This window comes from Podarcis melisellensis, assembly GCF_964234715.1.
Source record: "Podarcis melisellensis genome assembly, chromosome: 17".
NCBI classification, from domain to species: Eukaryota; Metazoa; Chordata; class Lepidosauria; order Squamata; family Lacertidae; genus Podarcis; species Podarcis melisellensis.
The window spans coordinates 5,666,919-5,685,517 of record NC_138534.1 but is presented as its reverse complement, the minus strand read 5'-3'; the positions used below and the strand labels follow the sequence as shown (position 1 = coordinate 5,685,517).

General features: G+C 48.7%; 1 protein-coding gene across 1 annotated transcript in view; it reads right to left on the bottom strand.

Moving 5' to 3' along the window:
* CCDC120 (coiled-coil domain containing 120) overlaps nt 1-13,114 on the bottom strand; it is a 41,119-nt gene extending 28,005 nt beyond the window's left edge. The window contains exon 1 of the mRNA XM_081894344.1: nt 12,967-13,114. The gene's annotated coding sequence lies outside the window, so the exon portion shown is untranslated. The remainder of the gene's footprint in view (nt 1-12,966) is intronic.
* Between the last annotated feature and the right edge of the window lie 5,485 nt (nt 13,115-18,599).

The following is an 18,599-nucleotide window of genomic DNA, read 5'->3' as shown; positions in this document are numbered from 1 at the left end:
CCCTTATCTCCTGTGGTAGGGCGTTCCACCAGTCTGGGGCCAGAGCTGAAAAGGCCCTGGCCCTGGTTGAGGCCAATCTAACCTCCTGGGAGTCTGACGGGAGTCTGAGCCCCATAGGGGAAAGGGAGGAAGCAGACCCACTCGCCGTGGGTGGGTCAATTGTTATAGGGACATAGGAAATGGGTTTCTACTGAGGCTATGTGCACATTCGAGGCAGAAGGGGCATTTTCCTCCTCCCTCCCACATTTAAAGTAGCTTTTTTACGCGGCTGTTCACATCAAAGAGGCGGTGGAGAGCCCTTCGCCCAATGCCCATTGCCCGATGCGTTTCCCTGCACCAAACTCACTGAAGCTGCCCTCTACGCATGGGCAGTGGCTGCTTGAAATGTACACCCTCACGGCTAACACCATGCGCGTTTGGCTTCAAACACCAGCGGCGAGAGCGTGTGCTGTGCCCAGCCTGAGTCAGGCTGTTGGGTCCATCTAGCTCAGAATTGTCCACACTGACTGCCAGCAGCAATCCAAGATTTCAGGCACAGGTTTGGATTTAAGAAGTTCTTGCTGATCGCTTGCGTCGGTGCTGCGCCTTGCGCTAACCCAGATCCATACAGTGGTACCTCGGGTTAAGTACTTAATTCGTTCCGGACGTCCGTTCTTAACCTGAAACTGTTCTTAACCTGAAGCACCACTTTAGCTAATGGGGCCTTCTGCTGCTGCTGCGCCGCCGGAGCATGATTTCTGTTCTCATCCTGAAGCAAAGTTCTTAACCCGAGGTACTATTTCCGGGTTAGCGGAGTCTGTAACCTGAAGCATATGTAACCTGAAGCGTATGTAACCCGAGGTACCACTGTAACTGGGTGAAGCAGAGATATTTTGAGGTAGAGAACCAAGCGAAGAATCTTGTTTGGAAATACAAAACCAGCAATTATTCAGCGGAAGCCTGGGCTGTTTTCCTCCATACCTGCAGTGCTTTCTCTCACCACCAAAAACAGACCCTCTGCAAATAAGTGTTGGTTTTTTTTGGGGGGGGGGGCAGATGTTGAAAGAGGAAACGGTCCTTATGACACAGCAATGCCCCCTAGTGATTGTCTTATTTCTTGCAGCCGAAAAGTGCCTATTGATGTGGTCTTTTGGGCCTTGATCTATAACGTGGCCTGCCCTGCTAAACTCTTCCTTGTACTCATCTCCAGCCTATCAGAAATATTCCCAGCAGAAGACAGAACAGCAAGTCCAGCACCTATTTAGCTTTCCCACACAGACAAGTCTCTACCGATAACAGAAATAGCCAAGCCTCAATATGCAGTATATAATGGTCATTTTGTCGTATTTGTGGCTTGTTATTGTTGACTCTCCTCCCCCACTTTCTCCCCGTTCATTTCTTTCTTTCTTTCTTTCTTTCTTTCTTTCTTTCTTTCTTTCTTTCTTTCTTTCTTTCTTTCTTTCTTTCTTTCTTTCTTTCTTTCCCTTATGTCCTGGTTTTCAGGTGTAAAAATGGCTACAAAACCTCAAAATCACTATTTTGGGGGGTGGTCTCCCCCCAAAGGCTCAATAATTTTGGTGGCTTCCTAAAAAAAAAAAAAGAATTTTACTTTTTGAAATATGCCAACCCTGCCCTGATCGCCTCTTCCGCCATCAAACTAAGGTTTCTGGAACCAGACTTTTTTGTGTACATGGAAACTCTGTGAATCACTTTGTACACTGATGGGTCTATATTAAAAGGCGAATCTTAATATTTATAATATACAGCTGCCCACCCTCTCTGCTTCCGACATAACGCTAATTCCTTTATCCAGAGATAAATAATAAAACAAGGCCACCTTGCCTGTTTTGTATTTTCCTTTTAGCATGGAATCACTATGGCTTGGGTCACTCCCACCCTTCTGTTTCTTACTTTGCGTGACGGGTGGAAAAAAAACAAATGAAATCAGTTCAGCTCTGGGGTTATTTAGGTTCTTTTCTTTCTTTCTTTCCCCAAGCCGGAAAAGGAATCATGTGAAATAAACCTTTCCTGGCTAATTCTCTTCCCAGTGCACTTGCAGTGCTTGGGGTTTCCTGCCACAGGAAACTTGCTTTGCTGGCTGCAGGCAAGTGAACAAAGCTCTCCCGGATCCTCCCACGCCGCCCCCCCTCCTTTGGTCAATAACGGGAATCAACAGCATCTGCAACCCTTCCCTAACTCTCCAACTCGAGAGGCACCACAGCAGCCGGTGAGGGATCGCCGTCATAAATCGCCAGCTCCTACCCTCAGAGGAGGCTGAATCAAGGATAAGCAGCTTCCAGAACCCACCATCTCTCTCCAGCTTCTCTGGAAAACACAGTCTTCTATGTCTGCCGGTGCCACCGTGAATACAGCCCCCCCCCCAGCTGTAGCTGGACCCCAACCCCCACCAGCACGATCAGGGGTGATGACAGCCGGAGTCCAGCAGCAAGGGGAGGGCCTTCTGGCGGTTCCCTCCCTGTGAGAAGCGAAGTTACAGGGAACCAGGCAGAGGGCCTTCTTGGTAGTGGCACCCAGCCTGTGGAACACCCTCCCACCAGATGTCAAAAAGATAAACAACTACCTGACGTTTAGAAGACATCTGAAGGCAGCCCTGCCTAGGGAAGCTTTTAATGACTGATGCTTTAATGTACAATCATACCTCGGGTTACAGATGCTTCAGGTTGTGGACCGCCGAAACCCAGAAGTACCGGAATGGGTTACTTCCGGGTTTTGGCGGTCGCGCATGCACAGATGCGCTAAATAGTGCATGTGCAGACGCGCCGAATCACAACCCAAGTGTCCACTGTATTTTTAATCTTTTGCCGCCCAGAGTGGCTGGGTCAGCCAGATGGGCGGGGTATAAATATATTATTATTATTATTGATCATTGCTGGGCTAGAGTGTTGGGGCTCCTGAGAAGGCCCAGGTTAAAGATTCAAATCAATTCTTGATCTGGGAATCCTTCCAGGCTGGTGCTGATTCCATTCCATATTGTTTGTGCTGTGTTTGCAGCACCCAAGCGACCTCTCGAGGGTGCAAGCCTGGGCAGTGTGTTCGGAGGTCCTGGAATGCCCAGACAAGACCCTCCTCTTGGCCTCTCTGATGTGGTCCAAAGGAAAGCAGAGCAAGACGTTTGGCACCAGCTTGATTGCCGAAAGGAGGCGCACAAGGCATCCAACCATCCAACCGCCTTAGGGACTCCACTCCAGATTTGTGTAGACTTTACTCCTTAGCCTTTTGTTCTCCCGAAGATGTCACACAAAGCAGTAGGTACTGAGTGTCCCTCAGAGTTTACTCCCAAAGTGTGCTGGGCCCAGGGGTAACCCATGAAACACGGTCCAGATCCAGTCCAGATTCTGAAGGTTCTGCTAGGAGTCAGTCTGACAGGGCCAAGGCAGGAAACCAGGCAAGGACAGGTCAGGATCTAGCATACAGCAATGTTGCTCCTGCAACCTGGGGAGGGTCTGACAGCCTTTTATCTTTGTCGGGGTAACGGCCGGTCCTGATCCCCCGGCAACTCACCTCCCTGTCTCGCCCGAAGGTGAGCACTCCTCCTGCAAGTACTCAGGTCTCTCCTTCTTTCAGACCTGAGTCTCTGCAGCTTGGGAGACGTCAGTGGGTTACTAGACCCAGAGGCCGCCTCAGCCTCTCCTGACCCAACTGGTAGTGGAGCAGCTGTAAGTGATGGCCCAGCTGAAGGCAATGAGGTAATCCCTACATCTGGAGCCAGGGCAGGCTCAGGCCCCTGACTCGGCCCAGCTGGTGCTTGTTGCAGGGGAACCTGTGCAGACTGGGGCTCTTCAGGATCAGGCCCCAGATCCTTGGTTCAGATGATGCCTGAGGTAAAGGATCCGGTGCAGACTGAGACTCCTCTGGTTCCGAGTCGGAGCCTGAGTCCCAGGCCATCACACAATAATTTTCTCACAAATGAGAACAGCACAATGAAGGCAATGAAGGCTTTCCTTCTCCTAGATAGGCTACCTTCCCAGGTTGATGAGCCCCATCTGCCCCTCATTTCCCTACAGCACATTCAGTAGCTGCCTTCTTGACTGTTGGACCCGCTATCGGTCTTGTCCACTCAATCTGCCGCAGCCCGGCCTCCATCACATGCTAGCAAATTCAGGCTCGGCCATTCTCTCCGACTGGAAAGTCTTTCACAATGAACCATCCCCCAAATATCCGGCTTTTCGCAATAAGGAAAGTAACTGGGGAAAGGCACCGAAAAGTGTGCGGCAATACATGCTTTGATGCAGCAGCGTCTAACCTCCCTGCAAACGAATCAGGATGAACGCTCAATAAACAGGCCGCCCAGAAGCGGGCCAGGTAACATCAGAATAGTTACCGTCTCTCAGCCTGACTCACCTAACAAGGATGTTGTGAAAATAAAATGGAGAGGTGGGTAGTGAGTTCATGGGGGGGGGGAGATACAAATCAATATACTTCATCTGTAAGCAGCTGCCTCATTAGACGAGGAATTACTGTACAGTGGTACCTCACAATTTTTTGAGTTGCTTCACAAGACGAATTTCCCTATGGGTTTGCTTCACAAGACGAAAACGCCTTGCAAGTTTGTTTCCTTTTTCTTTTTCAATGCATTCCTATGGGAATTCGGTCTTGTCTGCAGTGATTGGCCCTGGAGAGCCATTGCCAATCACTGCAGACAAGACCGAGTGACGTGGACCAAAGGTGTGACTTGATATGAGGTACCCTCCTATGTAGGGACACGGGTGGCACTGTGGGTTAAACCACAGAGCCTAGGACTTGCCGATCAGAAGGTCGGTGGTTCAAATCCCCATGACGGGGTGAGCTCCCGTTGTTTGGTCCCAGCTCCTGCCAACCTAGCAGTTCCAAAGCACGTCAAAGTGCAAGTAGATAAATAGGCACCGCTCCGGCGGGAAGGTAAACGGCGTTTCCATGCGCTGCTCTGGTTCGCCAGAAGTGGCTTAGTCATGCTGGCCACATGACCCGGAAGCTGTACACCGTCTCCCTTAAGCCAATAAAGCGAGATGAGTGCCGCAACCCCAGAGTCGGCCACGACTGGACCCTAATGGTCAGTGGTCCCTAAGGGTGGGATGGCTAACCTGTGGTTAACATCTGGAGGTCCACAGTTAACCACCCCTTGTTCCTCAGTGTGGAAAATCTAAGGAAACATGAAACTACAATCGCGTAGCTTGCAACCTGCTCTCCGGTCTGCCTTGGCCTCAAACAGTGACAACCAGATTACTACCTGCCTGACTCAAATGTGGTTGTGCCTCTGGACTGCCAGGAATCACATCCATCTCTACACATGGTACCACTCAGAGGATTTTTCTCCTGGGAGAAATTCTTTCCAATGGCTGATGGCAAGGATGAAATCTGCTCCCCATTCTGAGCTAATCCCAATAGCAACCGACCACTGGAAGCTTGGATCCTTCATACATCCCTCTTGCTATTCTAGCCCATGTCAACAAATGTAATCAGGAGGTCTTTTGTCTAAATGCAAATGGACTCTGGGAAAGTGTGTGGATAATTAATTAGAAGGTCTGCAAGGTTATACCTCCTTGCAAGCGGGGAATGTAGGTAATTAAGACTTTGTGTGTCATCCATGGCTAAAGACATGTGTCCACAACAAAACAGGAATTAGCTCCACCGACTATGTGCTATGGATGTAGTTAACCCCTCTGAACCAATTGTTGTGTCATTATACTTCATTTATACGCTTTAAATAAAGTGCTCTGACCATCAGACATTCTGGTCTGCCACCAGTAACATTTGCATTCTACGCGCCCACTTATCATTGTAAGTATTGCTGTTATTATTAATCACCATGATAAGCTGATTTAAAATGCCACCACATTATAATTAAGGTGACTTTTCCACGCACACAAAATGCCCAGTGTGGGCATACATTGCTAAATATATGGTCATCTCCCAGTTAACCAATGTTCAAAATGTTCAATTACACTAGTATTATCCGGCCTTGTATTTATGGGCCAAAGAGAAGCAAACTGTTCACTTGCAATATTTTAAAACAACTAGCTGTTCGAAAGGTATTGCTATTCTGAAAGAACAGTAAAAACTGACTTGCCACTTTCCCCAGTATTCTGATCCCAACAACAACCAGCCCAACACAACTGGATGCTTCTTGCAAGAACATCTTCGTTCTTTGGCTCCAGAATCTGGTACTTTGAACATGAAGACACGTTCTGCTGAAACAAACATTATATTTTGCTGCCTATGTTTTGGACAATTATGCCTGTTCGTTAATAAGAGAAGCCTGGTCTGAGCAACTGTATTTGTAGTGGAATGCAACAGCCATTAGTGCAGGCCCCCAGTGCTTTAAAAATAATGTTTAGGGGTATTCTCATTTTGAGGGACGCGGGTGGCGCTGTGGGTTAAACCACAGAGCCTAGGATTTGCCGATTAGAAGGTTGGTGGCTTGAATCCCTGCGACGGGGTGAGCTCCCGTTGCTCGGTCCCTGCTCCTGCCAACCTAGCAGTTCGAAAGCACGTCAAGCTGCAAGTAGATAAATAGGTATCGCTCCAGCGGGAAGGTAAATGGTGTTTCCATGCGCTGCTCTGGTTCGCCAGAAGCGGCTTAGTCATCCTGGCCACATGACCTGGAAGCTGTACACCGGCTCCCTTGGCCAATAAAGCGGGATGAGCGCTGCAACCCCAGAGTCGGCCACGACTAGACCTAATGGTCAGGGTCCCTTTACCTTTACCTTTACTCTCATTTTGACTCAAGTAAATCACCATTTTATAGTTCAAGTAGGGAAAAAATAAATACTGTAAATGGACAAAACTACAAAGATTCACAAAATGTTTAGGGATATGCATACCCCTGCATCCCCCCAGAAAAAATAATACTGGGTGCCTCAGCTAAGCTGAGCTGGGTAATGACAGGGCAGAGGGCCTTCTCAGAAATGACGCCCCATTTCTATAATTCCCTCCCCAACCAGGATGCCAACCTTCCTATATTTTCAGTGCCAAGCAAATATATTTTTGTTCTCCGAGGCCTTTAAGGTGTGTGTTTCAAACTGTTTCGATCAGCTGCTTTTAATTTCTGGGTCTTGGTTGTGATTATTTGTGTTCAGCTTGGTATCGATTTTATTGCTATTTTGTTTTGCTAGAAACCACCCTGGGAACACTTTGCTGAAGGGCAATAAACGTACAAAACAAAGAAACCATAAAGAAAATAACGTCATGGTTATTGGATCCAACCTCCGTCCCACAGAGGGCATATCAGGGAACACTGCAAATAATACTTGCAGTTTAGTTTTACTAAAATAAAACATACCTGCACATGGATATTGATCCAATAATTGCACTTTAATTGATGACGAAGCGTTTTTGGGTGCCAGCACAAGGTTCACTGGCTCTCACATTCAGCCAGGAGCAGGCAAAATAACTTCCGAAAGAGTCTAGAGGTCAAGGCTTCATGACAAGAAATGTGTTTTGGGGCAGGAGGTTGGGGGGAAGACTGTGGAAATGAAACGAGGTTGCCTAGGGTTGCCAGCAGATCTCTTGAGGCTTAGATCGGCTGCATATATACTTCTCCCCTCAAATAATTCTGAGAACTGTAGTTTATGCCTTGCAGTGCTGCAATGCTCAGCACCCATAACAAACTACAGTTCCCGGTATTCTTTGGGGAGAAAAATCTGTTTTAAATGCATGGTGTGTACACAGCCCCTGAGACTCAGTTGTGGCAGCTAACGAGGGTAGGTTCATTTTTATTTTTTGAAAAATACCACCAGCCTCTCCTTTCTAACTGATCTCCCCTTCGAGAATACATTTTATTATGCCTGTATTGGTATTTGCCTGTTAGGAACGCCCTCCCACGGAAAGAGAATTGCTGAGCCAGAATGAAGGTGGGAGAGAGAGGGTTTCGCTCTAACTTCAGACTTGACGGAAAAGGCTGGCTATGTGGGCCTGGTGGAAAATTAGGCCCCCATCACACCAGACCCTCCGAGTGTCCCTGTTCTCCAGGGAATGTTCCAGATTTACAGAAGCCATCCAGGTTTCTGATTTGATTCCGGAATGTCCCACTTTTCCTTAGGACGTCCCTATTTTCATCGGAGAAATGTTGGAGGGTATGACGTTATCCAACCCCCGAGCCAAGGAGCTAAGTAACTATACAACTTTTAGAAGACATCTGAAGGAAGTTTTTTTAATGTTTAATGTTTTGCCATATTTTTATATATGCTGGAAGCTGCCCAGAGTGGCTGGGAAAGCCCAGGGGTATGTATGTATGTATGTATGTATGATGTATGTATGTATAAATAAATAAATAAATAAATTTATTTATACCCCGCCCTCTCCGGCCAGGGCGGCTAACACCAAATATGAATTACAATAAAATGTAATAGAACAACAACAACAACAACAACCAGTTAATTAAAATACAGCTTAAAACACAGCCTCATTTTAGTAGTAGCCCATAAATCAAGACCATAAAGGGAGGACCAGCTATCCATGCTGGTCCTACATGTGCCAGCAAAAAAGCCAAGGGAAAATTTATATACCAAATCCCATATAAGGGGTCAGAGTGAGTCTAAGTGATAAAATTATTATCAGTGGGATTTTTTCCTGGGATTTCGCATGGGTACACAGCGCTGGCACCTTTTTTTTCTAGAAGCAAAGCACTGTTGATGGACCTATTTTCATTGGAGAAATGTTGGAGGCCACCCTCCTATCATAAAGATGAGGCCCCAGGGAGTTACCTGTCCTTCCTACCCTGTGAACTGATTTCATCATTTTCCCATTAAGCAACCGGAGAGGGAGGAGACCCAGGAGAAGAAAGAATCTGGGCCTCTTTATAAAGACCTAAGCTGAGAACATCTGGTCCCACATTCTGCTCTCAAAAGTGCCCAGCAAGATGCCCACAGGCTTTGTCCCTCCTTTAGTGAGTCTAGGTGATTTTGGCCAAGAGGGTGGAAGCCAGGATTTGGGGTCTGTTGGGGCGTGGGGATTAGACCACTAAGTACTTTCTCTGGTTCCCACTTATCCGTCTGCCTCCCACTCCAAACTCTTCCATTGAAGTTGGGATTAGAAAGTTTGCAGGGGAAGAAGCTGTCACCTGACTTTAAATCGGCTTAGAAAGGGGAAAAAAGGGGGAGACCAGGGAGGGACTCCGGATGAATAATTCTCCCTGCTCCTTCCCACTAATGCCCCTTCCCATCAGGAGACAAGGGGCCCCCTCAAAGCTCCCAGCCATGCATTTGGAGGGCTTAGCTCTCTAAATCCTTTCACCCACCGTCCGCACACAACACAGCAGAAGTCTAGGACGCTCTCTTCTTCCTGTTCTAATCCTCTACAACAGGTCTCCTTTCCCTTCCCAGGGCCCAGATTCCTTTCTCCTGGACCCGCCCTGAGGAGGGGAATGAAGGAATGTGGATCGTGAACATAAAAAGTCCAGCTTAAAAGGAAAGCACTCAGGGCGTGGAATGCACCACACACAGCGGAGACCTGGATTGCACCTTGCATCAGGGCTTGTGAAAACTATTAGCCTCTGAGCTTCAAAGACACACAGACACACACACACACACACACACACACACACGGTTTTTACCCCACACTCCAGCCAAAAAGGCTCCCACGGGTGTGTGTATACAGTCAACTAAAACAAAACCATTGTTTCCTTCTCAGTCTTGGCTGCATGCACACCACACATTAAAGACACATAACTTCTCCCCAACAATACTGTGAACTGTAGTTTGGAAATTGTAGCTGGGGGTGGGGGATAAACTCCTCTGAAATATGTTCTCCTCTCTTCTCTCATTACCCCCGCCAAAGCTTTCTTCACTGTATAATCAGTTTTTCCTGTTCCTGCACTTCCTGTTCCAGTAGGTTTTAGATGCTGCAGGCCAGTCTCTCTACAATTTCCACCAAGTGGACCCCGCTCACAAACTTGCAGTCCTTCCCTCCCAATGGTAACAACATCAGATAAAGGTAAAGGTACCCCTGACTGTTAGGTCCCGGCTCATCTCGCTCTATAGGCCGAGGGAGCCAGCATTTGTCCTCAGACAGCTTCTGGGTCCTGTGGCCAGCATGACTAAGCCGCTTCTGACGAAACCAGAGCAGTGCATGGAAACGCCGTTTACCTTCCCACTGGAGCAGTACCCATTTATCTACTTGCACTGGTGTGCTTTCAAACTGCTAGGCAGTGACGTAGCGTGGGGGGTGCAGGGGGGGTCGGCTGCACCGGGCGCAACATCTGGGGGTTAGGGGCGCAAATCCACGGGTTAGGGGGCGCAAATCCATGGGTTAGGGGGCACAAATTACTTGCCTTGCCCCGGGTGCTGACAACCCACAGTACGCCACTGCTGCTAGGTTGGCAGGAGCTGGGACCGAGCAATGGGAACTCACCCCGTCGCAGATATTCAAACCGCCGACCTTCTGATCGGCAAGCCCTAGGTTCAGTGGTTTAGACCACAGCGCCACCCATATCCCTGCAGCCCTTCCCTCCCAATGGTAACAACATCAGATAGTTGCTAGGCAATTCACCAAGTGCTTCCTTCCTCCCTGGCTTGCCTGGAGGAATGGAACAGCCCAGGAAGCGACACAGAAGCAGCTGATCTGCCTTGGACCAAATCTGTGTTCTCCTCGCCCCACGCTGGCACATGCTGAAGTCCTTACTAATAACACTTGGAGGTGGAAATGTTGAACTGGCTTGTGGGTCCTGATCCAAATTTGATCCAGGGTGCACACCTGGCGCACACATTCAAATCCAGGAATTCTAGCTTGCTTCTCCTTTGATCCAGCCCTCTCTCAGTTTCCAGGCCTGGCCCCCAGCCGCTGGTTAAGTTATTAGATGATGTCTGCACCTGACAAAAATGGGCTCAAGTGATGCCACAATAAATTTGTACCAATTTGAGCTTCATGCGTCCTTGTTATCTTTGATGGAGTTGATTAGCACGTCTACCCCTCTGGTGTCTGCTTTCTAGTTACAGAAAAATCCCATTGATTCTTCCACCGGTTTTAGTGGGGGTGGGGGAGAGGAGTGGATGGGATTCACCACCAGCCCGGTAAATTAAACTAGGTCAGCCTGCCGCAGAGCTGCTCCCAGTCTCCCTGCACTAGGCCAGCAATTGCTTTGCAGTTGGGAACAGGAACCAGAAGTTCCAGCTTCCACCATGCACAGCCTTGGTCTCCCTAGACTTCATTTACTCCTTCTGTTTGGGTCGCTTCCAAACACAGGGGTCCCAATTCTCAGGCACCCCTCCACACACTGCTGAGCTGTTGACCCGCTGTCTCCCGCAGGCTTTGGCCCTGGTCAGGCTGGGTCTCCTTTCATTCCGCTTTCTGCCCTGTTTCACTCATTCAATATTTAACCGGTCCCTGTGGCTAATTCGCAGCGTGATATGAGATGGGTGGGTGTGTTCCTGCCGCGATCGGTGTCAGCCCTGGTTACTACAGAGGGTGGTTTTGGTCTCGGCGTCAGGTTAATTCACAAGGGGATTGTATCTTCCCAAAAAGCACCAAAGACCCAAACAAATGGGAAGTGCAAGTTTGTCTTGCTAGAGTGATGCAGCCGCCTCTCTGGCTAAGGCTGAGCAACTGTGTATTCAAGAGGTTTATTTCTCCAAGACGGAAAGGCTTCTATTTCTGGGGTGGCTGCGGAGAGGAGCTGTTTATGCAGCGATCCTTCACCCAAACACTCAAGGTTCAGACACTTCTCCTGCACAGGGAGGGGTTATTATGCCAGGAATGCACTAACCCACACCAAATCACAGCCGTTTCCTGACTAGAAGAGGGGAAAAGGTCACAGTGTCCACATCCAGGTATCACTCATATGTCATTTGTCCATCTAATGAGGTTTCTGCCCTCTGTTGACTCTCCAGAGGTGGGGAGAAAGGCTCGCTTCCGCTGCATGCCCCCTACCAACATTACCATATATAGCAGCTGATACTTAATCATGCCCACCAACTCACACAGATTCTCCTGCAGAGGAGTGGGAAGTGGTCTAGACAGGCCTGCCAGGGTGTCCTATAATGAGAGATTGGGGGTTTTGCTCTGCCACAACTCTGGGGGACTTGCTTAAAGGCAAAGTGATGTGCTCTACCAGATCTTCTGTCTGCTGCCCTTACAGATTCCCCACAGTTCCTAAACCCGGGGCTGCATTAGAGCCATTGAACAGAGCCGTGGCCACTGATCCCAGCCCTGCCACAGATCTTGGTACTGGTGCTGGGCAAGCCCCTGTCTCTCCTTGCTAATTTACGATCTGTAAAATGGGAGCAGTGCTGACAATTACGCCGCCTTGCAGGATAGCCGAGAGAAACATGCATGCCGTTATCTGCCTTGAAACATAGGAAAGGGGCGGACTTTAAATCTAAATAAAGATGTGATTTCCGATCCCTTGTCCCCCGACGCCCCTACAGAACATGCACAACACACAAAACCCTTGGATCAGAGCTAAGGAATGCCCATGGAGCACAAAGTCTTCCCGTCCCAATTCTGCCCCTTTGTGTTGTTTTCATCTCCTCTTCCCAGCCCCAAGACACTGGTGGAGGGTTGGCCCACCGCCAAGGCTGTTTCCCCCTCCCCACAATATTCCACCTGGTACCCTAAAATAGATGGGTGAGCGGTTTGGCCCCTGTAAACTTTTAAGGTGGGTGGATAGGGAACTACAATAGAGACTCCAGATATATATATATTCACATACACACACACACACATATACATATGAGAGGCCCCCTCCTCAATTGCCCATCTCCCTCCATGCTTCCCATTTCCTACCCGACAATGTGGATTCCCTCTTGATCCGGGTTGGGCTTTTCCTTTTAGCCGTGTAAACAAGCCAGGTGTGTGTATGTGTGGCCGGGGTCTTCACTCCCCGCGCCGACCCCATCTCCAGCCGGCCAAGCCAGCTTTCTTCCGCCCCATTGGCAAGGGGGTCTCGGGGAATCTCCGTCCGGGGGGGGGGGCGATTCACCCTTCCTGGGGTTCCGAGCAGGAGGGCGAAATGGGGCGGGGGAGGGGGGGGAGGTGGTCTTATTGTTTGTTTACCTCCTCGCGTCCGGCCCCTGGCGGGTCATCCTTCTTTCCCGGTGGCGCGTGCGCGCGTCTCCCACTTTCACACAAACACAGACACGCAGAGGCCGGCTGTCGTGCAGGATGGCTGTTGGCTGCACACCCCGACGGACGGGGTGTGTGTGTGTGTTGCGTGTGCGTGTGTGTGTGTGCATGTGCGCGCGTGTGCGCGCCTTATTCTCCTGCTGTCTGCTTTAACCCTTCGGGCGCTGGAGACACAGATCTGAGCATCCCTGCTGCGTGGATGTGTGTGGGAGGGGGCGGGGGTCCTCCTTCTCGGAAGCCCCTCCACGCCCTTTTAATCCTGGAAGACCCTGCCGTTTACAATCTCAGGTGTGTATTGGGGTGCTGAGAGAGAGAAGACGTAGGTTGCGATTACCAGGTGAGGAGGGAAAATAAAGGGGTCTCTGCATACGCATATGTTTTGACTTCTCTTGGCCACTGGCATTTAAAACAAAGGACAGGATCCAGCCGATACCAAGTACTCCTTCATCCCGATCCTACACAATTTTTTTTACCTGCAAGTAAATCGTTGATTTACTGATTGTTCCTTAGATGTGGGAGACCACCCGCTTTCCAAACCTCTCTCAGTGGATTGATGTCACTCAATCTCGCCTGTGTCCATCCGAAAAATGGAATAAGAAGCTATACTAAACAGTGTGCTTCAACTTGAGCCCCAGAAGCTGTTATGAATACTGGACGGGGGAGAGAAGAGGTTAACATGACAATAGTGCATCTGAACACGTGCAGAATGCTTAGGGATCCGCTGATAAATCGGGGCTTCTGAATCAAAGTTGTTTGCTTGCAGGCAGGCTTGAAGAAGCTCCTCTTTTTAAAAGAAATGAAATGAAATCACCACTGTTTGTTGTGAGAATGAAAGTGACTTTGCACTTTCAATGTGATAATGAGGAACAGTCAGGCAAGGTTGAATGACAAAGACACATTTGCACACAACACAAAGATTAAGTCAAATATATAGCCGCACGACTGAGAACTGCTGGCTTATTGGTACAATTATGCACACACACTATGGAAATGAATTTTGGCCTGGTTCACACACATGCAGGCTCATCACTCGATGTACAAAATCCATAGACTAGCCGCATGTGTGAATGGTCCGTCACAAACATAACACCGGAGACAGTTTCATGTTATCTCACTACACATGCAATAGTGTTAGTTACGTTATGTCAGTTCATGCACTCAGTTGCCAGTCACCAAAGTCTGATTCCCACATGTGTGTGCACATCATTAAAGGTAAAGGTAAAGGGACCCCTGACCATTAGGTCCAATCGTGACCGACTCTGGGGTTGCGCACTCATCTCGCTTTATTGGCCGAGGGAGCCGGTGTACAGCTTCCGGGTCATGTGGCCAGCAGGACTAAGCTGCTTCTGGCGAACCAGAGCAGCACACGGAAATGCCGTTTACCTTCCCGCCGGAGCAGTACCTATTTATCTACTTGCACTTTGATGTGCTTTCGAACTGCTAGGTTGGCAGGAGCAGGGAGCGAGCAACGGGAGCTCATCCCGTTGCGGGGATTCGAACCGCCAACCTTCTGATCGGCAAGTCCTAGGCTCTGTGGTTTAACCCACAGTGCCACCTGTGTCCTGTGCACATCATTAGATCTACTTTAATGCTGTAGAAACCAGGCCTGTCCTGACTCCACAGAACTGTATGTGAAGCGCTTGAAACACACAGTATGCCTAGGCATACTGCTCAGAAGTAAGTGTTATTTAGTTTGGTGAAATTAGTTTGGGTATGGGACTGCAGCTAAAGTAGTAGAATGACAGGTACTATAGGTTCAAATGAGAAAGATGCAGGTGTGCCTTCTACCTGACCCACCAAACACTCACTCTGCACCATAATAAAGGCAGAATTGAGCTCAGTGTGGGAAGAATAAGGCAGGGAAGGGTGCAAGGGCATGACTGACAGCTGGAACATGATGCGCAGCGGGCATGGCAGACTGGAAGAGGTGTGGCAGGCCCTCTAGAAAGCCCTGGGAGGCAAGATTAGGCCCGGGCACCAGATGTTCCACCCTGCTACTACAGAAACCGAGAAGAATGGGTAGAGATAATAGGAAGACAGAAGGATAACTGACAGGTGGAATCCATAGTTGCAAAACAAAAGTAGAGAAGAGAGTAATGAAGAGATAGTGAGTATATACATATACTATATGTATATCCTTAAGTGGATATGATCTCATTTTATTTTCACAGCAGCCTTGTAAGGTAGACTTGGGCTGCATTACACTATACCATGCGTAGGCAAACTAAGGCCCAGGGTCTGGATCTGGCCCAATCGCCTTTTAAATCCAGCCCGTGGATTGTCCAGGAATCAGTGTGTTTTTACATGAGTAGTGTTAAGTTGTGGGTGAACATATCAGACGACACAGCGATTCCTCAGACAGCTCTTGTTTATTCACAGGCCAGGACAGAACTGAACTGAAGGGTTCAGTCAGCCTGCTTATATAGAGCTCCAGTACAATGTAACTGTAACAATTTTCTAAAACTATCCAACCACTGAACGTCACTTTCGATCCCTTATTTGCAATAACTATCAGTATCCCCCTGCTGGCCCAGGGTGAGAACTTCAGTACATAACAAGTAGAATGTGTGCTTTTATTTAAAATGCATCTCTGGGTTATATGCTTCTAACACCTGCTTTAAAGTGACAGTGTGTTCAGATCCTTGCCTAGCCCAAGATTAATTTTACATCGGGGATTTGAAGCCAGGTCTGTTCTTTGCCCCACCCTGCATGCAGAAACGTAGGCATGCAGGACTCCAGAACAGTGCAGGCAGCGAGAGAGAGGAGGGAAGCACCGAGAAAGAGTGTTAATCCCTGCAAAACCTGGCATTGAGCAGCCAGCAGTTCGCACAGCTTTGTATACCAGACATATGCGCGCCCCAAACAGACACAGTCTGTTCCTCGCCATCTCCGTCAGTTCCCGGGAAGACACCGCTCCTCTGCTGGAGGGAGGAAAGAGAGCTTTGCAGACCCAGCCCAGGAGTCCTGGAATGAATGACACCGGCGGCTGCTGGGGATGGCGGTGTTAGCAATGCAGGAAAGGGTACCATTTGCCCATCCGCCAGCGCTGCCAAGGGGCCCCCGCGCGGTGCTGCTCGCTCCATCAGCTGAGCTGCAACAGAGGCCCGGGCAGCTGCAAATCGCCCCATCATTTCCTCGCCTGCATCTTAGGTGGGCTGGAGAGAGCAGGAATCCGGCAGCTTGGAAACCGCAGGTCGTGGCGACAGCGCCCCCTTCTGACTTTGCCTGCAGCCGCAGGCGCGTTCCCTGCGCCCACTTTCAGCGGGGGGGGGGGGAAGCTTTTGATGAAATTTGACTGATGAAATTTAGAGGCAACCAGCCACAGAGCTTGCCTTGGGGACGGCGGTCATTGGGAGGGTGGGAAAATATTTTGCATTTTTTTCATTGGGCCGCCTTTACTTTTAAAAAGTTATATTTCTCCCCCCAATGTTGGCAGCCTTGAGCAGCTATAGAGAAAAGATGGGGATGGTGGCACATGAAGGGTTAAATAAATCAAATAAACAAACAAACAAACAAACTAGAAAGAGGCTGGATGTGAACCTCAGTGGTCTTCAGTTTGATGTTCACCCCATATATGCCTGTGGCATTTATTCAAATAGCACTTTTTAAATATTAAAAGTGATCCGTTTGTATTCATCTAGCAAAAGGCCGCTAGTCCTATGAGTCTGTCACATTAAAGGAAATGAGAGTGGAAAGAAGTGAAGGGGGATCCTGTGGCACGACAAAGACCCACAAATTTGTTATGGCCTAAATCAGGGGTCTGCAACCCGTGGCTCCGGAGCCGCATGTGGCTCTTTTACACCTTTGCCACGGCTCCGGGGCGGATACTAGCGAGGGGAGGAGGCGCATTGTGCGCCCCAGCACTCCCCACTGTGGTGGGCGCTGTACTGGCTGTGACGTCGTTAGTCACGCACCGTCCCGACATCACCTTCCCGCCCGCCCGCTACATTGTAAGGGGCATGTATGCTGGTCATTGCATTGAAAGGGGGCATGTACGCTGGTCACTGTTTTGAAGGGGAGTGAAGAACACACAGACACACACACACACAAAGGTAACTTGTTAATTTAACGTTTATTTCTATGAGGAGGAGTAATTCTGAGGGGTCAAACAAAGTAATAATAAAAAAGTGACAAAAAAATTATTTTTATAATGACGAGTTTTGCGGCTCCCAGTTTTTTTTCCTTCGGAAACGGGTCCAAGTGGCTCTTTTTGTCTTAAAAGGTTGCAGACCCCTGGCCTAAATGTTTTTGAACCATTGTGTGCCTTTTCAGCTGTAAGACTTCAGCATTAACCTTAATGCAATGTTAGATAAAGGTAAAGGGACCCCTGACCATTAGGTCCAGTCGTGACCAACTGTGGGGTTGCGGCGCTCATCTCACGTTACTGGCCAAGGGAGCCGGTGTTGTCCGCAGACAGCTTCCGGGTCATGTGGTCAACATGACTATGCCGCTTTTGGCGAACCAGAGCAGTGCACGGAAACGCCATTTACCTTCCCGCCGGAGCGGTACCTATTTATCTACTTGCACTTTGACATGCTTTCGAACTGCTAGGTTGGCAGAAGCAGGGAGCGAGCAACAGGAGCTCACCCCATTGCGGGGATTCGAACCGCCGACCTTCTGATTGGCAAGTCCTAGGCTCTGTGGTTTAACCCACAGCGCTACCTGCGTCCCTTTAGATAGTTAGATAGTTCAGTGCTATTATCATACCCATACTGCAGATGAGGGAGACTGAGGTTGAAGGAGTTTGTAGATTAATTTTAGACTCTGGGCAATAGTCATATGGAAATCCTCTCTTTGGATAGTAATGTGCATTTGCTTCAACATATGGCAAGCCATTTGGGAGCCTTCCTGCTCATGGGGTTGTGTTTTGTTTTTTACCAGCTGCGCAAATTCGCCACCAGATACCCCACACTAAAAGAAAAAGCCTAATAAACACAAAGCATGCTTTGTTCCTTGCCTGCACCGTGTGACAATTCATTTGTGCATCTGCCTCAGCTCATTAACAGGCACAAAGAGAGGGAACTTTTCTTAAAGCTCAGATTAATGATTTTGTGGGAATCACAAAATTGTATCACAGAATTGTAACTTTTGCCCAACATGGGGCTCAAACCCACAACCCTTAGATTAAGAGCCCCATGCTCTCCCATCTGAGCTACCCAGGAGTGTCACATAGCTGCGACATCCTAGCGCTTTCATTATATTTATGCAAGGAAGCATTACCTGCCTTGAGATGAAGGTGCAGAAGAGGAGGTTCCAGCCCAAAAGAAGGTGTTTTAAATTGCTTTGGGCGGTTTCAGTTTTCAGCACATTCTATTCTTTTGTAATTTGTGTACATGCTGTTCCTGACATGCTGCTTAATAAAGACATATGCCTAACGTGTCTCATTGCCGTTCCGTTTTTGAAAAACGCTGCATTATCAGCTTTCCACCAACACTACTTCCTGCCTCCACTTTGCGTCTTCCCTAAAGCCATCATGAGTTCGTGGTAGAGAGAGATGAGATCTGAATCAGGGATTCTCTGCTTCACAGCTCATACAGTGGTACCTAGGGTTAAGAACTTAATTC